The following is a 24,334-nucleotide window of genomic DNA, read 5'->3' on the forward strand; positions in this document are numbered from 1 at the left end:
TTAAAAAAATATTTTAGCCAACGGTCAGTAGTGAGATTGACTGTAACTTACTATAATGTTTTTCTTCACCAAATTTCCCCACACCATCTCAATACTTTCTTCTTAACTGAGAGCTGGTTCTGTGGTAAGAGTAGATTGTACCCCAACAGTAGTTATCATAAAGTAAATGTATTTAGCGTGAGATAATTAAAAAAAAAAAAGCAGCAGTGAGGGATGTGTACTCTTAAGGTGGACATCTGGACTCAACACAATGAACCTTTGTCACTGTGGCTGGATGATCCACATACACGAAATAAGATCATGTGGATCAGCAGACCAGCAATAGCGAGCAAGGTGCATTCTGAATTGCAGAGATTTATTAAACAATGAACCAGCCAGAAGTAAATTACTCGTGAATAAAATTACTAGTGAATAAAACCTCTGTAAACCATGTTTACTCTCTCCCACCCACCTACCTTCCACCCTTCCTCCCTCCCTCCCTCCCTCCCTCCTTCCTTCCTTTCTTCCTTCCTTTCTCTCTTTTTTTCTCTCTTTTTTCTTTCTTTCTCTCTCTCTCTTTCTTCCTTCCTTTTCTTTTTTTCTTTTTCTGAGATGGAGTCTCGCCCTGTCACCCAGGCTGGAGTGCAGTGGTGCTATCTCAGCTCACTGCAGCTTCCACTTCCCGGGTTCAACCAATTCTCATGCTTCAGCCTCCCAAGGAGCTAGGATTACAGGCGTGAGCCACTACGCTCAGCCTCACAAAAATATCAGTATTTTCCCTGATAGACTGTGCTGTAACATTGTGCCTATAATAATAACCTTCAACACAACTTGTCCACACACTCAACTCATGTGCTCCACACACCCAGCCTGAGGCCTGCCACATGGCATATCAAGGTAATAAAACAAAACGAAGCAAAAACCACATTTTGTATTTGCTATTCCAGAACATGGAACAAACACAAAAGGACCTTTTTATTATAAATGTCTTAAAAACATTTATAAACTTTATGTTTTTGAGCTGCTTTAATTTTGATTTTGGTTTCTTTGTTTTTTTTACACTTAAGCACTCTTTTGGCACACCTTGCCATATTGGTAAAAATCACTTTGTTACCTTAAACCATACACATGTTTACATATATCTTCTAGGTTTTTTATAAGTAATAAAGAATCATAGTTGAAATATGTTTCTTCAAATGTAGAAAATTTCTTAAGTTCCAAGTTCTGAATGGAAAATACTCCAAGAAAAGGAGAGGTGAAGCCTTTCACTATAGTATTCACAAATGGAAAAGAAGTGTTGACAAGCCGGATGCTGACATTGGCAGGAAAATGTAGGTACTACAGCCGAACAGTTCCCAGGACGCTCAGTCCACAGGCCAACTAAAGCACTCCCTGTCTCCCTGTGATTGGCCATTTCCAGGTAGGCTGAGAGTAAGGGTAACAAAGAAATCATGTCAGACACCTCTAGGCCTGGGAGTCAGCCTTCTGCCTTTGAGGAGTAGTGATGTCAGGTCAAAAGAGCTTCTCGGAAATGTGTTTTCCATTAGTTGTCTTAAGAAGAAAAGAAAGGCCAGGCGCAGTGGCTCATGCCTGTAATCCCAGCACTTCGGGAGGCCAAGGCAGGTGGATCATAAGGTCAGGAGCTTGCAACCAGCCTGGCCAACATGGTGAAACCCTGTCTCTACTAAAAATACAAAAATTATCCAGGCATGGTGGCATGCACCTGTAATCCCAGCTACCTGGGAGGCTGAGGCAGGAGAATTGCTTGAACCTGGGAGGCAGAGGATGCAGTGAGCTGAGACTGCGCCACTGCACTCCAGCCTGGGCGACAGAGTGAGACTCTGGCTCAAAAACAAAAAAAACAAAACTTGAAGACAAGACAAGAAAAAAAACCCCTACACTTTGCCACCGTTAGCTGTCAGTTACAGTTCCTAACATTTCAATCATCCATTACTTCTTACCTAGGTAACCTGTATGAGTCAGTACACCCTGGACCTCAACTTCCATGGATGCACTAGGGCAGTGATGATACTGCTGGTCACCACTAAGGCACTAACGAAATGTTAATTAGAAGCTTTTCAATTGTCCTAAAGAGTAAGCAAAATATGTCATACCAGAAATATGTTTCCTCTTAGGGTCTTTTAGCTTTGTCACCCATATTTGGAAGATTTATTGGAAAGAAATCTTTTCAAAGGAAATTAAGGCAAAAGGGCTAGAACTTTGCATAATGTTAAGGTGATAATAGTTATGACATAAAAAATTCATAATAGTCCAAAAATTAGAACCAAGTATTTGGCAAAAGTACTAAGATATTTTTCCTATTTTGAGATATGCACATAGTTCGTATCTGCACCATCATACACATTCAATAAAAATAAAAATGCAAAAGTTAACAATAAGGTAGACCTGGTCAGTCTACCTCAGAATAGCTACAAGAGCAATTATTTATTTACGTTTTATAGGTAGGCTGAATGATCTAGTGAATAATCTCAGAATAAAAAGATCAACCAAGATTGGAAATAAATAATTGACATTTGTTTATAAAGGCATATTACAATCCAATTTTTAAAAATCCAATTTAGATCTAAGTGGGAGGAAAGAAACATGCCTGAGTGATAGTGACCAAATGTAATTTAAAAATATATGAGATAACAAATACAAATAATGTATGGAATTAACTAAAGTTCTTATTTGTATTACGATAAATGCCAAATTTACACTGAATTTCATCAACTTAAATATTAATAACACAACACTAAAAGCAAAGATGTGTTCTAGTATCATTTGTAATAATATTACAATTTAATGGTTAAAACTGAATAGAAAATGTTAACTGCTAAAAATTTGAAGCTATATATGGGGAAATTTTTCTTATACCTTCACATTTACATATATGAACAAAAATATTCACAGAATTTTTCCTGTATTTGCTATCCACATTCTTCCGTAAGCTTCCAAAGCCCGAAAACACGTTTAAAATTGAAATTTGTTCAACTGGTTTAGATTTTTTTTCCAGTGTGCTTCTGATTCCAGTTTAGATTTATTAAGGTTACACTAAAATTAAAAATTATTTTTCAGGTATTAAAAGTTATGCTACCAAGAAAGTTCTATACTGTGTAGTCCTACTTTTCCAGCATTTCCAATGTAGACCAGAACTCTACAGAGGTGAGAGAAGAATGTGAGAAAATTGTAATCAATTAACTTTTAAAACAGTGTTGATTTCCAGTTACTTTCAGTGTACTCAGCATTTTTCTTGTTGTGAAGACAGGATTGACAACTTCCAAGCTCTTTACGAGCAGAAACAGAAACCAGAAGTCAAAAAAGCTTCGTTTTAAGATATAGATCAAAAATACTACAGATAAATGAACATATTTTATTAAAATGAGTTTTAAATGAATGTCTACAAAGACGTGGTTCTCTGCTTACATGTGGTCTAGTCTGCCTGGTCACGATTTGGCTTATGCATCACTAACAGTATAGGATGAAAAGGCCATCATTAGCACCAAGGGAGGCTGAACTGTGATGAGGCGATTCTCCTGGTGGACCCCAAGACACTATGTCAGAATAATACGTTATAAGTCATCTTCCCCACCAACATCTTTTTCTATTTACATTTTAATGTTTGCCTGTTTTTTCCTGCTTGATTTTAACAACTAACTGCAAGGCACATTAGATACAGAAAACATAATAGAACAGTGGTGAAGGAGGAAGGAAAACGGTCATTCATGGAATATGGTTCAAGTACCCATTACATAATAGCACAACAAACTTAATCAAAGCCAGAGAGCTTTGGGCAGCTGTGATCTGGCCTGCTTATGCCTGGAATAAAATGTCTTTCCGCGCTGTCATTAGGCACATTGGCAAGACTGCTGCACCAGACCAGAGCTCATTTGGCCAGCAATCATACCTTTCTAGTAAGTATCTGGGCTAACGACCTCAAGAGAGCAATCAGACATTTGCGCTGTGGCTGATGGAGTAATACGAACTTGCTATTCCTGACTGGGAGGAATACAGAAAAATCATCCCTGGAAATGCTAGCTAAACTCCAACATGCAGAGAAATATGTTTGAAATATGGAGCAATTGGCAATTATTTAAAACTTTAAAACTATTTTATTTAATTCACTATTCAGAAGGTATGACACACTGTTATTTTTCATCAACCAACGCAGGGTATTCATAAGTCTTTCTGTAGAGTGTGTATGTATGTGTTCGTCTTACAAATCACTCTGCAGTCAGGTGTTTGAGCTTTAATAACCTCCATTTAAAGTCTGAGGAAACATCTAAAATGATTTTTATTTGAATTTTTTTTGTACTTTAATTTTCTTTTTAATTTGAAGTACATTTATTTCAGATGTAATGACTTTTATTTTATTATTATGTTATGATTTTAATTTTATTTTTAAATTTACTTTAAGTTCTGGGATACATGTGCAGAATGTGCAGGTTTGTTACATAGGTATGCATGTGGCATGGTGGTTTGCTGCACCTATCAACCAATCTAGATTTAAGCCCCACATGCATTACGTATTTGTCCTCATGGTCTCCCTCCCCTTCTTTCCCACCCTCTGACAGCCCCTGGTGTGTGTTTTGTTGTTTTTTAAGACAGGGTTTGGCTCTGTTACCCACGATGGAATGCAGTGGTGCCATCTCAGCTCACTTCAATCTCCGCCTGGGATTACAGGCGGATGAGGAGCTGGGACTACAGGCACTCACTACCACGCCTGACTAATTTTTGTATTTCTTGTAGAGACCAGGTTTTGCCATGTTGCTCAGGCTGGTCTTGAAGTCCTGAGCTCAAGCAGTCCACCCACCTTGGTTCCCCAAAGTGCTGGGATTACAGGCATGAGCCACCACACCCGGCCTGGAATAATTTTTTTTTTTTTTTGAGACAGATTCTTGCTCTGTTGCCAGGCTACAGTGCAGTGGGTGGATCTCAGCTCACTGCAATCTCCGCCTCCCGGGTTCAAGTGATTCTCCTGCCTCAGCCTCCCGAGTAGCTGGGACTACAGGCCCCTGCCACCATGCCCAGCTAATTTTTGTATTTTTAGTAAAGACGGGGGTTTCACCATGTTGGTCAGGCTCGTCTTCATCTCCTGACCTGGTGATCTGCCTGCCTTGACCTCCCAAAGTGCTTGGATTACAGGCGTGAGCCACCACGCCTGGCCTGGCCTGGAATAATTTTTACAGAAAAAATTATTGTTATTGTTTGTTGACAAAATCCAGCATTATATATCTGACAGTTTTTATGAACCTCTGTACTAGATTTATTCAACAAGATTAGGAATGAGAGGGCAGGTAGGTCAAATGTCTCTTATTGGGACATGAAGAAATGGAGCTGAATGTTGCATCCGACTCTCTTATTTGGTTAACTTGGTCACTTTCTGCCTTCTCATCGTTGGTGGTTACTTACTGGTTGGAAGGAAATAAGTACCTGCTATGATAGTTGTGTTTCGTAATTCTCTTATATTTGAATAAATTTGCTATTGCCTAATGGACACTTATAAAATATCCAGCACAAATCACTGAAGTTAAAGGGGCACAAGGACATTTCATCATCTACATAGACATTTTAGTGAGACGACTCTTTCATTTGGCCTATTTAATTTTTCCAGCCTTTTAACCCTTATGTTTTGACCTAGAATTCTTGACTACCTCATACTGTAAAAAGAGACAACAATCAAAAGGCTAATATTGAAGGTTTAATCTTATTTGCATGACAAATTCGAGTCCAACAATACCTCTTGTCTCCTTTTATCTCAAAGCTTTAATTTTAGGGAGGCACAGATTCTGTACAATGTAGGTTATACCATTGCTTATCTCATTGTATTGGAAACATGCAGTGTTTATAAAAGTTTTTCCAAGTTTTAAAGTTTAAAGTTGTTTATCTTTTTGACCCTTTGTAGATTGTAAACTCCACGAAAGCAGCCACTCTGTATTGGTCACCACCATATTCCTAGTGCCTGGGCCAGTGCCTGGCAGATAAAACACAGGTATGTTCATCTGGACAAAACATAAAATGTAGAGTAAATGGGCAAAGGAAAGTAACAAAGCAGAGAAAGGTCAGGGAGAGAGGCCGGTGGAAATATTCAAAGAGAAAACACATGTAAAAGGGAAGGGTGTGTTGGACCATGCGAAGAGCCACAATTATAGAGGTCAGCAGACTTTGAAAGCTGGCCAGTCTGCTCATCTGCCATCCTGGAGGGTCTCCAGGAGGGGACTATCCAGATTAATTTCCATGAATGGTGCCTGAGGCCAGTTGGTGACCCACACCAGCTGCCAGAGCTCCCAAGGCTGCAGACCTGCTTTGCTGACTGAGGATGCCCCAGGCCCTCATTGCCAGACTCAGCCACCTCCCTTGAGAGGCACTGCATTCCCCGCATCCCTTCCCACAGTATCTCTCACGCATCGCTAGCTCAATGGCTCCACTTGTCTCCAGACTGGCTTCCATTTCCTCTGCAGATGCTCATTTCATGGCCTCATGTGGCCCTTCTCCCACGTCAGTCCTCAGAAATGTGGGCCATGGGTTTACTCTCCATGTCGAGAAATCCCTCTAGGTCCAGTCATGCAGGCACTGAGAGAGCTGCTCTGGCCTCCCCTCTGCCCTACCCTTGTCCTGATGATTCTTTTATATCAGTCCTGATGCTGGTTTTGACTTTAGAGCCATTGCTTGCGTAGCTTCAGAGTCTACATGGCATTTGCAGGAGGTGGGACACCGTCGTCCTCCACCTCAGCATCCCAAACATTAGAATATCACCACATTCATGAAAGTGTCTGAGACTTGTCACAAGTTGGTGTAGGTCAGGCTTGGCTCATTTAATCCTCACTGCCACCTTAGTACAAAGAACACCATTTTACTGATAAAGAAAGCAAGTTATGCCATTTGCTAAGGTCACATGGCAAGGAAGTGCTACTGTGGGTTGGATCCTGCCCTCCACTCAAGCTTAATCCCCTCTTCCTATCAGGCTTTCTTCATGTGGAGGAAGTTCAGGTGCTATTATCAGGTACATTTTCTTGGACTCTGAGAACCCAGGCTCCTCCCTGCAGTTTCTGAGGTAAGGGGTAGGGCTCTGAGATGCCTTCAGTCCCTGGAAGAGTCAAGAATAGGCTGGGCTTGAAGTTCATGTCCTTGCATGATTATTAACCACAAACAATAGACATGAGTATTTTATTTGGGGCAATTATTGCTATGAACTTCTAAGTCAGGGCAAGGTCTCAGTTTCATTTTCCTGCTCCTATTATAGAGATCCTTGGGTGCTTAGCTCCTCTCTGTTGCTTGGAGAAAAACCTCATGTTTTGGGTTAGCTTCTGGGCAGAGCAATGGTGGCCTGGGCCCCATACGACAGCTCCAACCCATGGAAGCCACAGACAACTCTTGGCCACAAACCCAGAACAGTCATAACCTTGAACTTCCTACGGCTGTCACAGATTACGCAGATGGAGAGAAACATCCTGTTACACGGCCAGGCCTTTCTCTATTTCAATTCTCTATCAACACACTGGCAAGTTCATTCTTATCATTCTCACATTAACAATGACAAGACTGTGGCTTAAAGAGACTAAACACATCCCTGAGTTCACCTGGAGTGGATGTCTGGAGTGGCATTCCGAGGAATCCGTGCTCGCCTCCACAGACTACGTTCTTTCCACTCTGCCATGCATGTCTGAACTTTCTGAAACTTCTCTTGGCTTGGTTTTGAGGAATTTGAACACATTCCTGTCTGGTATACTTTGTGAAAGCAAAAATTCTGCTTTTAAAATTAAACAAACTAGCCCAAGAAAAGGGAAGGGAGGAGGGGTGAAATTTCCTCTCTGTGTTTTGGATTAGCAATAGTTCTTCTGTGCCTCTGCTTGGGGTTGGAGAACATTTCTCTGCCTTCCCTGCGCTCCTAGCGCCTCAAATGATTGTCTGACAAGAGTAGGTAAAGATAGTTTTAAATACTCTCAGAGCTCTAACCAAAATTCGAGATTTAAAATTTAAAAAGCAGTATGATTTTAATTATTTTCACGAATGTGTTAGTAAATCAGAACAATATAAAATTTAGCAGCTGCTCTGGTTTAGCTTTTGGGTGTACTGGGTGTACCTTTTGGATATTCCGTACAATTGCTGAAATTCTAACTATGGCTTTGTTCTCTGTTACAAATGTAATCATTTGAGAAGTAGAATATAAAATAGAGAAATTAGTTTACAAAAATAAATTTGTTTTGACTTCAGTAAAGTCAAATTTCACGGCTTCATTTTTGGAATATATTTATAATGGACTGGGCATTTTGTCCTTTGGTTATTTAAGCCTGTAGTAGGTATTACTGCTTGCGACTCTGGACTCATTCTTCTCTTCTTCCTGGGCACGTGGTTGCTTGGTGAGAGAACATGTTGCCTAGAATTTTCTGCAAGGAGGTGTGGCCTTGTGACAAAGTTCTTCCTGATGTGTGCAACTCCCAAGCCATCTACAAAACAACTCCTTCCCTGGACTCATTTTTCCCTTCCCTTCCACCAGCTAGAAATAGAGAAGCCAAAGACAGACTTGGACAATAAGTGTTGAGTTTGGCAGAGATGCCACAGAAGCCTGTACTTTGGGATGACTTCATGGGCCCAGCCCATCCAACTACCCACATACCCAGGATGGCAGCTTCAGAAAGAAACCAACTTGTGTCTTGCTTGAGCCATTGTATTGTGAGTTCTCTCTTTAAAGCTTACTTTACCCCAACTATTACATAGACTAAGACTCAAAGTAGCTATGGCCCATGGGCCCAGTTCTCAGAAATGGCTAATGTTCACAAGGATGTCTGTTTGGAAAAAATATGCTAACTAAAAATTATTGATATACAGACATTTTAGAATTTCATATAACTATATGAAGCAGATTGGACAGTTCAAGGAAATAAAACAAGGCAAAGTTGCAACTGATGTCCGATAAAACAGCTCTTTTATTCTCACAAAAGCCACTCTACTAACCCTGGCCGAAGTTACTGGCATACCAAGACACAGAAATTCCCACTTCATACCTACACTTAGCCCGAAGAAAGAACTCCACCCATAGATCTAAAATAACAAGGTAAAATGTACAATTTAATGTCACATGAAGATTTGCTTAAGATCCTTTGAACATGAGATTGTTACTTTTTAAATATAGGGTTTCAGTTTCATGACTAATGGTATGATTCAACAACATGGAGCAATAAATTATTTCTCAAGAAAAAGCATTATACTTTAATTTGTACCATTTCAAGGCTTTAAAAAATCTTGCCAAAATAGTGCTATTTTTACCAAATAAAATGTTAAAATACAGGCAAAGTCTTAATAATACACACACACATGTGCGCGCACGCACACACACACACACACACACACTATCAACATTACTGAATTCAGACATACCAAAGAAATTCACATTCTTGAAAGGACTACCAAGCCTGCATCTTGTTATTCTAGGCAAACAAATATGAGAAATATTTAGTACTGGAATAGTAAGTATTTTGGCAAGTGATTGCAAGTGCTTTGAACTCACAGTTCATGATCATAATGAATGGCCACCTCAGTGATATAAATCAGACACCACATAGTTTGATAAAACGTAGGGATACATTTCCTCATCTGTCAATCAAAGCATGCTCACTGGCCACTTCAGCACATCAACCACCCCATATTCATTTTGTCTATTGGCAAAGAATTCCTAAGATTGTCTGTCTTGATTTTCAGCAAGACTCTAGTGTAATGCCTTGTGGTTTGAGTGAAATTCACATCATGTAACCAAGTTTTTGCAAATTTGATCATTTTACTTTATGGAAAATATTTTCATCTCAGCCACTGTTGACTTTGCATTCTTGACAAAAATTAAGCAAGTCTCATTGATCCTTTACTGTGTTAAAGAAAACAATTTAAAAAAATTGAGCATGTGTAGTTCTCATTATTCAATCACGTTTTCTGTTTTAACATAAAAAGTGAAAAAATTCTACCAGTTATAGCATTTTCAATCTAATCACATTCCTGGAACTTAACATGTAATGAAACCAAGATCCTCATATTTCCCCTCAAACATGCTCTTCTGGAAGTTAATGGCAAGTCTATCTAATCACTGAGGCCAGAAGCTTTAGAGTGATCTTTTCCATTTAACACACAGCCAATCTCTTAGTAAATCCCATAAAATAAACATGTACACTACATTCAGCATCTTCTGTGACCTCCACTGCTACCACCTTTGTCCAAGCCACTGCCATCTCTCGCCTGGACTCTTAGAACAGTCTCCTCTGTCATTGTTTCCCTTGATTCTATTCTCTGCCCAGCAAGCAGAGTTGTCCTGATCAGCCTTGTCTTGCCTCTACTCAAAAGGCTCCATGGGCTTTCCATCTCATTTAAAAGGAAAAGCCAAGGTCATTATGTTGGCCTGGAAGGCTCTATACGATCCTTTCCTTGTTACCTTTCCGATCATATTCCCTTTCTCTTTCTCCATAGCTTCATTCAAGACCCGTTGGCCTCCTCATATGAGGAGGAGAGCATGGGGCATGCTTCCTTCTCAAGGCCTTTGCAAGGGCTATTCCCGCTGCCCTGCATACTCTCCCCCAGAGAGCCATGTGGCTTGCCCCTTCCCAACTACTGCATTTTCCTTGAAGGGACTCCTTCATGGCCACCTTATTGAAACTGCAATTCCTGCTCACACCTTCCCCTCTCTTTTTGTCTGCTTTCTTTTTCTCCTTGACACTTATTACTACGTAGTATGCTATTTATTTTACTTACTTAGTTTCATTATTTCCTGTTTCTTTTGGTCGAATTTGTAAACTCCATGAAAGCAAAGACTTTTTTTTTCTCTGTTTTTCACTGTTGTGGTCAAATGCCTGGTATGTAGTGGGTCCTCAACAAACTATTTTTGAATATTGAACGAATAAAATATTTTCCCATATAATCAGTTGACCAGGAAGGAAACTGATAGAAAAATAGTAAAGAAACACATTCACATATACTGGAAATAAAGTCAGAACTGAATCAGATAATAGGATATTCACATATGGAATGTGTAAAAAATCTCATTAGGCATTAGCTAGCTGCACAGAGACCCAGAAAACAAACATATGAGTACATGTCAAATTTTGGGGCAAAGGCCAGACTAACGTAGGAACAGGTGGTATTTTCCTAATATGCTATTCTATGGCAGATGGTGTCTATATTTTACAGCCTGAATAGTTCCATCACTGTGAGTTCTCTATCTCTAGTAAAATACAATCATATATGGGGGGTAGCTATACATACCACAGCACCTCTTATTTCCACAATATCACCCACATAAACCCAGGAATCACTCAGTTCTCTATTCTCGGTATTCAAACAAATGCACAGAACAACTTTTCAAATGAATACAAAATGCAAATTACACTGATCAAAAAGAATTTCATGTCAAAGATCCTCCCACTAATAGGGCTTTGATTCAACCTTTAAGTTTCATTAAAACCCAGCAGCAGCAGACTCCTGTACAAAGGCAGGTGAGCAAAGCTTTGTATTTAATGTGCCACTTGGATGCCTATGAGATCTGTTGGCTTGTCTGTACTTAAGTTCATGCCTGAGAGTGAACTTGTTAGTTGCATCCCACTGGCTGGAAGAGGACAATGCTGGTGAGATGCCAAAGTGATGGTGCCTGAACGTACCTCCAGTGAGATGCTAAGGAAGGACTTTTCGAATGGAAACAAAAGCTTTACAAAGGAAAAGCGTTAACGTTGGAGAGAGGCTTTAAGGAATAAAACTTAATACAAAAGAAATAATCATTATTTGTTTAATATGTTTAATCATTATTTAATTGCCGGTAAATTAACAAATTGTAATACTAGAGAAAAATTGGTCACAATGAGAAATACGATCATATTAGCAAAATGCCAATGTGGTTTTAACTTTGAGAAAGAAAAATTATCAAAATGATAAAATAATCATTAGTTCTAGAAAGTCTAGATAATCTGATGACCCTTAAAGAACAAAGTGGAAACTGTCAAGAGCCAGCAAAGACTCACCCCTGTAATCTCTGCACCTTGGGAGGCTGAGGCGGGCGGATCAAGAGGTCAGGAGATCAAGACTATCCTGGTTAACATGGTGAAACCCGTCTCTACTAAAAATACACAAAAAATTAGCCTGGCGTGGTGGCAGGCACCTGTAGTCCCAGCTACTTGGGAAGCTGAGGCAGGAGAATGGCGTGAACCCAGGAGGCGGCACTTGCAGTGAGCAGAGATCGCGTGTCTGGGCAACAGAGCGAGACTCCGTCTCAAAAAAAAAAAAAAAAGAAGAAGAGATGAAGAAATGGTAAGAGATCTAGATGGATTCACAGCTGACTACACAAGTTTATCTATACTAAGTTTCTATGTAGAAATTAGAAATTAAGGGATAAATTCTACATTAATTTAAGATATAAACAGCAGAAAACTTTCTTAGTAAGAATGTGTACACCACCCATTTAATATACACGCTCTCAAGAAAAGTCTTCAACAAAATTAGTCTATGCTTTTAAACTTTTCTCTAATCATAAAGATTAATATCAAGTAATCATTAATATGAATTGATCTAATGATGTTTTTAAATATAGTAAACATAAACACTAGGAAGCATATACTTAGAAATACCAGATTCTTTCTAGGAGGGTCAAAATGAAACATCACTGCTGAGGTGAGTGTTCAGAGTTGGTAAGACTTGACTCCCCCTTTTAAGCTACCAAGCCTGTTTTTTTGTTCTTATCTAATATGCTCCTGATCTGTCCTGAGTGCCAAAATCTCCCCTGAAATGACCAGCGATGGGACCAGATATATTCCTTTCTTCCTTGTCTTCTTTCCATGTCATGCAGTGTGTTCGACTTGGAAGAGAACTCAAGTCACCCAATGCTCAAGTGACAGCTGTAGTTCTGAAAGGAATGAATCAAACTTAAACTATAGACTAAGATATGTGGATCATATACGAGAAGCCACGCGTAAAGAGTAAAATGGTATTCAATAAATGCTCTACTCATCAAAACTTAAATGCCTTGTCTTCTTCTTCTCCCACACAGCAACAGATGATAATGATCTAATTCATCATGCTAATTAGCAAATAGATTAAATTATGTACTATCCCTCTCAGTTCAAATGGCCCTTAATCTAACTGAAGGTCATTTATTGCCTAGAGGAGTCCTGAGTAAGTGCCCAGACATTTTATGTTAATCAGTGAGAGAGACCTCACTGGTTAGGGCGACCTCCTAGGATTCCAGATTTATTCTCCACCCAGAGAGCATACTGGCACCACCCACTGTATCTAAATTACCTATTTATTTCATGTGTTCAAGAACATTTTATTTCCACATTCATCTTTTCTGACTTTCTGGCATCACTAAAAATATTATGTGAGGTCCAGCAAAGAAAGTTTCCATTTTCTTAAGTTCAAACATCAAATGTTTCTTGGATGGAAATCTTAGCCATCTGTCAGCACTATGATTCCCTGTAAAGAATTTACCCTTTTATACCTGTAACCTGAAAAATTCTTTTTTAAATTTCTTGTATACATTGCAAGAAGAAAATTAATGTTCAGTTTATATGTTTCTTGCTTTTCAAATGTTCCAAAGGTTGGGACCAGGTGACCATCCACTCTAAGCCTTACTAATTTTAAAATTATGTCTTCCTGTAGATTCCCATAGAACAGATTTATGAGGAAAAAAATGCTTTACTGATAGGTACAGATAATTAAGTTTCATGATGCTAAATATAATGTATTTGATGTAGGTTTTAGACTGTTAAATACCTTTTCATTTTTAAAATAAATCTATAATTACGTTGTATACTTAACCTTAATTTTTCCAGCTATTCTATAAATTCTTTATTGAAATGCACAGCATTTAATATATTTCTTTAGCTTCATCTCCTCATCTTAGGGTTTTCTAAAAATTAACCAAAGTCAAATTTTGTTTTCGAGGGATTAAATGGCTTTCTATTTCCTGAAATTGTTTAGTCAAATATTTAGAAAGTTGTACTGAATCATTTAAATTTGTTTCCACTTATTTTACTGTACAAAAGATTTTTTTAAGAAAACATAACTATTTGTATAAATAATAATGTTTGATATAGAAAATCTTTACAGGTGAGTACATACAGATAATTTTATGAGATGAAGGCAAGACATTTTAGTCATAAACTAGACATCCTCTGGAAAAGGTACGAAAGTCAAGGAAGAATTTTGATCTGATTCACCCTCCTTAGCCATTGGCTTGCCAATCTCCATCTGAAAAGTGCACACCAAGGACGTTGTCCAGAAAAGCTAACTTCTCCCTTGTAAGCATCATTGGTTTAAACCCATAAGGTATGGTAACCATAGGGGATCCCTGATTAATTTCCTGTCGTACTGCTCAGAATGGCCTCTGTGATTCACCTGAGTTGGTCAATTGCATCTTCTAACATCACTCACGAGTTCCTCCATATAACCAATCAAACTACTCCTTTAGCGACTCCTGTGGTTGTATGGTTTCTCAAACATGGACACCCTCTCTTTCCTTTCTTTCATATCCTTTCTAAGCATGGCTACCTGTACATGGACCAAGAGCCACTCTGGGAGCCTCAGAGATTTAGGAAGGTTATGTTTCCTCACCAGTGGCTCACCAGTGTTTGCTTTATTTTAATGCTTACCTCTGCTTACATAACTCACATGAATGAATGTTACATATTTACTCTTTATATATGCATAGATTATTCCACCTTTTTTAAAAAAGCTAAAAGCATTATCTACTTATTTTTTAACGCATTGAAATGCCAGTTCTTCTGGGATGACCCTGTGATAACTGTGATGACCCTCCCAATTGATAATTGGGAGATCCTTTCTTTGTGATTTTGTAGTATACAAAAGTACATTATTTACAAATATACTTGCTCAACTGGGTTTTAAATTCTTTAATCTACTCTATCCCTTCATTACCCTTTTTCCCATTGTCACAGGATCCTTAGGGTGTCACTTCACCAGGCAGAAACCTCTGTAGCCGGTGGCACCTTTGTCCACGTTTTTCTTGCCCGCTGGGCTCGTTCTGCCCACCCAGCCTGGCAGGCAGCATTCAGCTTTCACTATCAGCCTGGATCCCATGCCTGCCAAGGTTGAGCCAGGTGCGGAGCGGCGAGGGGTGCATGAGTGAGTGAGCATGGAGTCTGGCCACTGTGCACAGCCAGACACGCTGGCTGAGGTGGGGTGGTCAGCTCCGGGCACCGGCACGGATGCCGGCTCCCTGCTGTGGCTGGACCAGGTCTAATGCAAGTGGTTTCAGGATCCCTAAGCATGAACATTATTAGAACACAGTGAAGCTGTTGCATTTGGCATTTTCCATTGTCATCAGAAACTAGTATTTCTGACTAGGGGGAAATCTCAACTATGTGAAGAAACACCCTAGCACTTTCAGCTATGGAAGACCTATTTGACACCAATTTCTGAAAATGACTTCACTCTTGAGCAGAAAAATGTAATTAATTCCAAGATATGGGTACTTGATGTCCCTTTTATCCTTAATAGGCTAAAGAGGCAAGAACTATATGCAACTAAGGAAATCCACACTAGGGAACTTTTCAAGAAAGCACTACAATTACCAACAATTCACGAAGAGGAAAACCCTAAAACTCAAAACTGATGCTTAAATTTTAAAAAATTTGTGGGTACAATTAAGCATGATGCATTTTTAGAATAATTATGACACTGGGCAAGATTGTTCTCACATTTTTTTTTAACGAAGAAGACTTCATTACAGCTGACAAGTGACTCATAAAAACAGAAATCCCTGCCTACTCTTCAAACTCAATAAACCTGGACAAAAGAAATAAAAGCCTAATAAACACCTGCCTGTGGGTAAAGTGTTGCTGGATGTTGTTATGAGTTGAATGGACTGGAAATCATAAACCAGGTACCATTGGAGGGAAAATACCTGCAGCTCAAATGCATCTCAAGGGGCACATGAATGAGAACTGCAGTGTATTTCGCAGAAATCTCTTAGCAGGACTGCGGATGAGCCCAGACAAAATGGAGGAAGTCCCCCAAGGTACAGCCAGATATAGAAAGTGCTCAGAAACTCTTTCCTCTGTTGGCCACAGGGCTTGCCTAGTCCTAACCTGCTATACTCAGGGAACCTCATCATCAGGACCTCTCTGTTCCTCCTGTAGCCTCTCCTGCCTGCTGTTCTTGGCCCCTTTAGTTTGATGTTCTTGCTTCATCCTGTGCCAAACCTACTGATGGCAGGAGCGCTGATTTGACTCAACCATATACGCCCTCCAGGCTGGAGTGACACTTCTGAAAGATGAAAGCTTCCGCTTTAAATAATGAGATATTCAGAAAACACAATACCTTCTGAATCAAAGAGATTTTATCATAGTCAAAATATTGGCCTAAATATACTTTGTTATATTTAATATCATGTTTTTAGAAAATATGTGAACCATGATTTTGAAGTGATTTTTTTGGTACATACATTCACATTTTCAAACATTTATGAAATGCATGTGTTTTACCTTTATAATGAGAAAAAAGCTAGAAGATTTTAAATCAACAAGTCATGTATATTTTATATATAGCCATTTGTTGCATAGAAAAAGGAATTTCTTATATATGTACAATGAACAAACAAGGCTAAATTTAGGTGGCTCTTAAAATGTGGACTCATATCAGTAAATATATCAAATTATCATTTTACTTGTATATAAAGTTGATAATTCACTGCTGTGAAAACTAATCAATATAAAATTTATGAATTTAAAAAATAGCTATTCTATTCCCTAAGCATCTGTGGATTTGTAAATAGGCCTTTTTCTTTTAAAAATCAATCTCAAACACATAATCCCTAAAGCCAAATTCTTCTTATGTTTCCCACGATAGTTAACTAATCTTGTTCTTTCTGCCCATCTCATGTCTCACTGCTGGGTGATCAGAGCACTTCTTGGCACCCCAATAAATTATATTGTCCATCTTTTCTGCCTGTTAGCACAGAATGTACACCATGATTATTTAGTGTCCTAAAATCTACCTTCAGGTATTCAATTTACAACAATAACAAAGCAAGTTTTATATGTATGTGACAACTTTTCAGATACAAAGGATCTTAGAAAACCATGCGTTTTCTCAAATTACAACTCACTAAAATTAATAACAAGTCAAGAAATTTGCTAAGCATTCTGAAATAAAATATAAGCTAGAAAACCTCTGCTTGTCATTTTAAGCTGGATTTTAGATTAAGGTTGTTTTTGCTTCCCTTATATTTCTGTTTTAGAAGGAAAATTAAAAATTCTGGAACATTTTCCATTCTGAAGTCATTTGGTTGTTAGCTTTGTACCTTTCAGACACTTGAGATGCTCAATAATACTGCAAAGTACAGTTCTTGCTGTGTGCTATTATTTGCAGTGCCATATAAAGAAGGTTTTTAAAACAGGAGAATATTAGAGTGGGGGAAGAAAAAAGATTCTATTTTTATATCCCATTAGACAGTTTACTGCCTTTCAAGACACCGATTATAAGCAATGGCCCATTACCAGTTTTTCAGGTTCTTGGAATATGTCTCAAAAGAGTTTTTGTTACTGACTGCAGTCAGCTTTCAGAGCTCTATCCTTGTTCCTGACAGATGTCCACAATGAACTCGCCTATTTTTGTTTTGTTTTGTTTTTTATTCTTGGAATGGGGATAGCTATAAAATCTGCTTCTCTTACTACATCTATTCCTCTTTTTATTTGATTCTAACACCCTATTAATACAATCTCTTGTCACATATCCTTTCCATTGTGATAATCCTTTCCCAGGGTTACAAGAAAGGACAATGAGATTTGCTAGTCTGCAGAGCAACACTGTTAATTTCTTGATCACGGTATAGGTGACAATACCATTCAACAGTGCCCATGTTATGACAAAATTATTCTTGATTCTCTATTGCCCATAAATGTTAAACCCTTCATCTGTGAAATTCCATGTTCTTCTTTTTTCCCACAAGCCAAATCCTTATTTAGAACATGGCTTCTGTTTAGAATGCTATGTACAACTCTGAATTCTAGGCTTCTAGCATTTTATCCTTTCATTAACTGTAAAATCCTATAACGTGAAAATACATAATAGACAAAAGTCAAGTATACAGAACATATGTAAGAATAAGACACACAAATCCAGAAGGAAAATGGGCCAAGCATGTGAACCAGCAATTCACAGAAGAAACAAACCCAAGTGGCCAATAAACATACAAAAACAGAAAAAAAAAAAAAAACCGCTTAATTTGATTATGATCTCATCAGTTACTAGAAAGGCATAGAAATCACACTCATTTAGTTGGCTAAAATTTACAAGTTTCATTATATCAAATATTGACATGCTAAGAAGAAAACAGATACATTCTTAGTACTGGTGGGAGTATGCAGGAGCAATTTGGAAATATACACTAAAAATTAAAAATGTGCATACCCAGTACTTCTATTTCCAGATGTCTACTATACAGAACTATTCCCATGTTACACAAGGAGACTCATGCAAGTATATTAATACTCCAGTATTAGTAATCACACACACACACAAAAGGTGTCAATCAATTGTAGAATGATCAAATAAAATGTGTGACAGTCACCACTAAATTAACTGGAGTATGTGTATATTTAATCGTATAAATTATATGTAAACAATACTCCAAATATTCTATGTAAACATACGTATATACCCATATGAAAGTGAGTATCAAAGTCAAAAATGTCATAGATTAAACTCATAATAATGTTATCTTGGAGATACTGGAGAGGGGACAGGAACTGTAGATAATCATCAAAAAGGCTTTGCTGTCTTAATAGTTTAAAGAATTAAAACATTTCTTATGTAGTTGAGTTTTTTTAATTCAAGAAATATATGAACTGTAACGCAAACACTCTTTATTACTAAAGTTTTACTTTACAAATCAAACATGGAAAAAATAAAATATCAATTCTTAGATTAATTCATTGTCTGAGAAAACTAAAGGCTTATAGGATTTTTTTCTAATGAATTTCTCTTTTAAAAACCTTTGTATTCATTAACTGGATATCATTTCATGGGGTGTATTTGTGTGGGTATATATGAGTATGTCCATGCATGTGGAATATAGGGAATTCACACAGATCTATAACTGTGTGACTCTGGTTTGCAATGTGCAAATCAACTGATAATGCACAAATATATATATGATATAAAGTATGTCAATATGAATAATACAGATGTGTGAATGATAGTGTGTAAGTTATTTGACAATGCACAATGCACATTTTTCAGTATGTAACATACACATGCTAGGCTAAGCAGTGTATAACTTAGTATAAAATTCCGTACTTTAAAGTATATGTTTTTATATTAATTCCAAAAGAACAGCCATTTTTAAAATGTTTCCAGTTTATTAATTCAGTATTTTTAAATAGACTATCAAAGAAATCATCTGGTTAATGTTTGATGCGCTTTTCATTTGAAGTCTAATATCTTAGCAGAAGGTTGGACTTGATGATCTCATATGTTTAGTTTTAGCCCTAATGTTTATCATTTGTGATTTAAATAGAAAACACTTGTTTTAAACTATTATAGAAGTATTGAAAGTAATTTAATTAAAAAATCTCTAAGCATACTTTTTTTCTTTTTTTTTTTTTATGGAATCTCACTCTGTTGCCCAGGATGGAATGCAGTGGCACGATCTTGGCTCACTGCAACCGCCGCCTCCTAGGTTCAAGCAATTCTCCTGTCTCAGCCTCCCAAGTAGCTGGAATTACAGGTGCCCACCACCATGCCTGGCTAATTTTGTATTTTTAGTAGAGATGGGGTTTCATCATGTTGGCCAGGCTGGTCTCGAACTTGTCACCTCAGGTGATACCGCCATCCTTGGCCTCCCAAAGTGCTGGGATTACAGGCATCAGCCACCGCGCCTGGCCCTAAGCATCCATTTTTAAGTAACATTCATTTTGTTGAAATTACTTCAACAAAACAACAATCATGACTTACCATCATTAACATCTTATTATCCAATAATAATATGATTTTATTTCATGTATGCATACTTAACATAAAAAGTTTACTATTAATTGTAGCAGTATATAAAACAGTCAATTAATTTGGAATAGTAGGTAGAGACTTATGAATAATGAACTTGCCAAGTTTCTTAGCTTAAAAAACTCATAATTACAGACCTCAGCCATTTGTATTAACTAGAATAAATGTCTCAGCATTGTCAAGATTTGCCAAACAAATTACAAATTTTATGGCATAATCTGTTGACATTACCAAAAAATCTGTACTGAATTTGCTATGTGAACAACACAATGCAACTCTACTAATTCAGCATAAGTACAATATGTTCTTAGATTCTATTTCCACAGGTCCCCTACTATAATTCCATCTTCTTCAAAATTTATTTTAATATTGTATTTCCTCAGTGCATGATTATTATTTTATAGTCAACAACTTTTCAAAATTAGCCTAATCCAAAGAGCAGAACATAAAGTCTCACATGTAAATCTTATCCTCTGCCTACAGCCTCAACATAGTACGCTCAATTATTGGTTAGAATTTATAACCTATACAAATAGAGGTTTTATAATGGAATCCAGTAGGGAAGAAAAAAATAGGTTTCATGACTTTCCATGCATTCAGGATAAGACAGGGAAACAGTCACGTGTATTGACATGTAAATTATGAATTTATGCAATCTCATTTCCAGGAAGGCAAATAATGTGGACTGTGTCTGAAGACTTGTGTTTGGAAAGTAAGGTATTTTTTCAAATGGGCAACTTTTCTTCTGCCATTTTGTTGTACAGTAGTACAGGAGTTAGTGAGATGGGTTCCTTGATGTAGAGAGGCACTGAATAAGCAGAATAAACACCCCATCACCCAGAAAATGATGGGAAGCAACGTTTAACCTAGCAGTAATTTCACATGACATTAACATTCAGAAAATATGCATTATTAGCATAATTCTATTTACGTACGCAACCAGAGGGTAAAAAAAATTTACTATGAAGGTTAGAATGGCTTATATACTCCATAATTGTATGACGTTTGGTCACCGCCAATTAGAATACTTTGAGTCCATGGTGTATATGTGCCACATTTTCTTAATCCAGTCTGTCACTGATGGACATTTGGGTTGATTCCAAGTCTTTGCTATTGTGAATAGTGCCGCAATAAACATACGTGTGCATGTGTCTTTATAGCAGCATGATTTATAATCCTTTGGGTATATACCCTTGATGGGTGCAGCACACCAACATGGCACAAGTATACATATGTAACAAACCTGCACGTTATGCACCTGTACCCTAGAACTTAAAGTATAATAATAATAATAAATAAATAAATAAATAAATAAATAAATAAAAGAATACTTTGAGTCCTCATAACACATCTCAACTGGCTTGTAGAAGAGTAAATGATAAAAACAACTCATACTACTGAGCAACAAGTATTTAACACTGATGAAAGCAAAAACTATGTCAATCAGCTAACATTTTAGTGGGTTTCTTTTTTGTAAAAATAACAAAAGAAACACTAAAACTTTGTTAACACCAGAATTTAAAATATTTTATCAAGTTACATAATAAATATATTTTAAGTACATTCTGTTCCTCAACAACTTCAGTTTTTAACAATTGTCATTGGGCTTGCTATCCTTTTCCTTAAAGGATTAAACTTCTGGACAGGCTGGTTCCTGGCAACACCAAAACTCCACCTGTCTGTTCATAGCTTCTTGGTGGCTTAAATCCATACAGGGTTGATCAATTTGGAATACTACCTTCCACATGAAACGGTACATACTACAGATAAAGTAACAAATAGGATGACTTTATGAAATATCTCAAACGAGTGTATAAACAGAGATGACCAAAGGAACTTCCACTTACCAACCTAGTACACTTGAGCTGTAGGAGCCAAAACACTGAAGGGTTTCTCTGTATATTAAGTTTGTTGGCCGAGGTGAAAGTACCTCTTCAGTGCTTGGCAATTGCACTGAATGGATGTTGATTTTTCTCCCCTTATTACAATAGTTAATGGTCACTGTAAATCACAACGATTCATAAATCCTCTTGAATCTTGCCCCTTACACAAAGCAGCCAGCTGCTGCCCCTTGATTTTGTACTGTCTGCCATCAAGACTTTCTTCCCAGGTTCCATTTTCAGGGGGCAAAGGACCTCTTAAGCCCTCCTCAAAGGTCAGCAAAATGTGCTTTTCCTCAGCAGCTGCTTCTTCTCTTTGTTCATCATCCAGGCTAGTGCTTGCTGCTTTCTTATGGCTGATTTCCTTTTTATCCTCTGCAGCCTAGTCACAGACAGCTGCAAAGCTAATTAACCCCTCCAGGTGTCTCCTTTTAGGTTTAAACGTGGCAAGTGTGGCTAGGAGACAAGATGGTAAGAATATGTAAGAGGTGTCATTCATTATTTTGACTCAGTTTCTGTTCCTTCTGGCCTCATTTCATAGAGCTTTATTAATGTTACCACCACCAAAAAAAAAAAATTAGCACAAGGTATTCCTTTCTAAACTGATTAACAGAAGAAAACAGTTTAGTTTTAGAAATTTGCTTGAGACTTGAGAGTTCAAACTCTGTTAATGCCTCAGTTATCTTTCGTTATCAACGTAATTTAGATTTTATTTTGTTTTTTGTTTCTGCCTACAAGTTTCCTTTTTTACAAAAACTAAACAGCAAACCTGTCTGACAATTTACTTCTTGAAATCTAGCACTATGTTTTAAGCTAGACAAAAATTTAAGTACACAATTGGAGTTCTAAAACTTGAAACAAGTCAGCTCTTAATAAGGTAGGTAATCAACTTATAAGCAAGAATAAATTTGTAATCAAATGAAAATGCAATGCCATCCATCTCAGGTTCTGTATTTGTACTTACGTGGTACCTGCCTTCCAGTGGTAAACATAGTGCCTAACATCTAGTAGATCTCAATAAATATTTGCTGAATAAATAAATGAGTGAATGAATAAATTTAAAACATTGCTCAGAGATGTGACTGCACATGTCAGGTTTTCCAAAACACTCCTGGTCTCAAAAGTCCCAACAAGTGCAAAATACTGGTTGAGAAAACTCTACTTCCCAGATGACTATCTCTGTCTTCAGAAATGCTGATTACACAATCTAGGGCATTGATTTAGAGTGTATATTTTTAGCTGGAATGATTTGCGTCTAAATCCCTGACTTGCCATTTACATTGTGGGTTTAGGTAGTTGCTTAATGTCATGACCCCCCAGTTTTTCCTTTGGTAAAATGAGGGTTTTTCAATGATATGTTGCCATATAACAAACCACTGCAAAATATGGTGGGTTAAAGCATCTGGTATTTATTGGCCTGTGGTTCTGTGAAGGCAATTTGGGCTAGATGGGTGATTCTTCTGCTGGTCTCAGCTGGGTCTAACAGGGCCAAATAGTCTGAGAAGACTTTGCTCAGAAGTCAAGCAGCTGGGGCTGGCTAACCTCAGTTCTCCACGTGGCCTCTTATCCCCCTCTAGGCTAGACTGGGCTTCTCTCCATGGTCATCTTAGGGCAGTACTCAAATAAGAGAGAGAGCCGCAGGGCCTCATGGGACCTTAGTTCCAAAACTTGCACAATGCCACTCTGCCATTATCTCAAGGGGAAAGAAAGTTATAGGCATCAGATTTAAGGGGAGGAAAAATACATTCCACCTCTTGATGTAAGGGAGGCAATGTCACATGGCAAATGGGTTATGTGTTCAGGAAAGCGAGGATTCTTACTCTACCCTTGCAAATAATCCACTAGAGAAAGTAATCAGTGGGTTATTTAAACATTAAAAGTGCTATCAATGATAGCATTTTTGCATGTTTATTGTATTTTAACAAATGATGGTTTATCATATTTAAATAAATGATAGTTTATTGTATTTTTATTAGTTTTTGTAAATATAATTATTTTTCTCCTTGTCTTGCTCACTTTCAAGTAATTTTTCTAGCTAAAACATTGGGGGATGATATTTAGTATTTTGATTCTATTTTTTGAAGCAATTTCTTTAATCATTCAGGCTCATACTTCCATTTTAAAGAATTCTCACTGATTAAATTTAACCCAGATTCAGTGGATTTTATGTCTAACGTATTATCCATTCTTCAAAAATTCCTTACTTAAATTGAATGACAGATTTAAGGAACATAGCCTGCGTTTTTGTGAGAGGCAGCAGAAAGGAGGTGACTTTCAGGGATATACACATCCCAGCCAATCTTTCTTTTAAAATTTCGTGTTTGGAGTTCAAGGAATATTGAGTCAGGGAAAGAGGGCCAGAACTGGATTCTCATAAATCTAAACAAAATTAAAGATGTGTTGTAGGCTCTGAGCCTCCTAGGGTAAAGACTGCAAGGGATTCTATGCAGCTGTGGGAAGACAGAATCAAAAAAGAAGCTTGG

At 37.6% G+C, this 24,334-nt stretch overlaps 1 protein-coding gene across 6 annotated transcripts in view; it reads right to left on the reverse strand.

Annotated features, from left to right (window-relative positions):
• NALCN (sodium leak channel, non-selective) overlaps positions 1 to 24,334 on the reverse strand; it is a 342,682-nt gene that overhangs the window by 229,925 nt on the left and 88,423 nt on the right. The window contains exon 1 of one of the 6 annotated variants that reach the window (XM_017951396.3): positions 21,819 to 23,783. The exons of the other annotated variants lie outside the window; for them this stretch is intronic. The gene's annotated coding sequence lies outside the window, so the exon portion shown is untranslated. Of the gene's footprint in view, positions 1 to 21,818; positions 23,784 to 24,334 lie in introns of those variants that run through there. 6 annotated transcript variants of the gene reach the window in all.

This window comes from Papio anubis, chromosome 15 (assembly GCF_008728515.1).
Source record: "Papio anubis isolate 15944 chromosome 15, Panubis1.0, whole genome shotgun sequence".
Taxonomy (NCBI): Eukaryota; Metazoa; Chordata; class Mammalia; order Primates; family Cercopithecidae; genus Papio; species Papio anubis.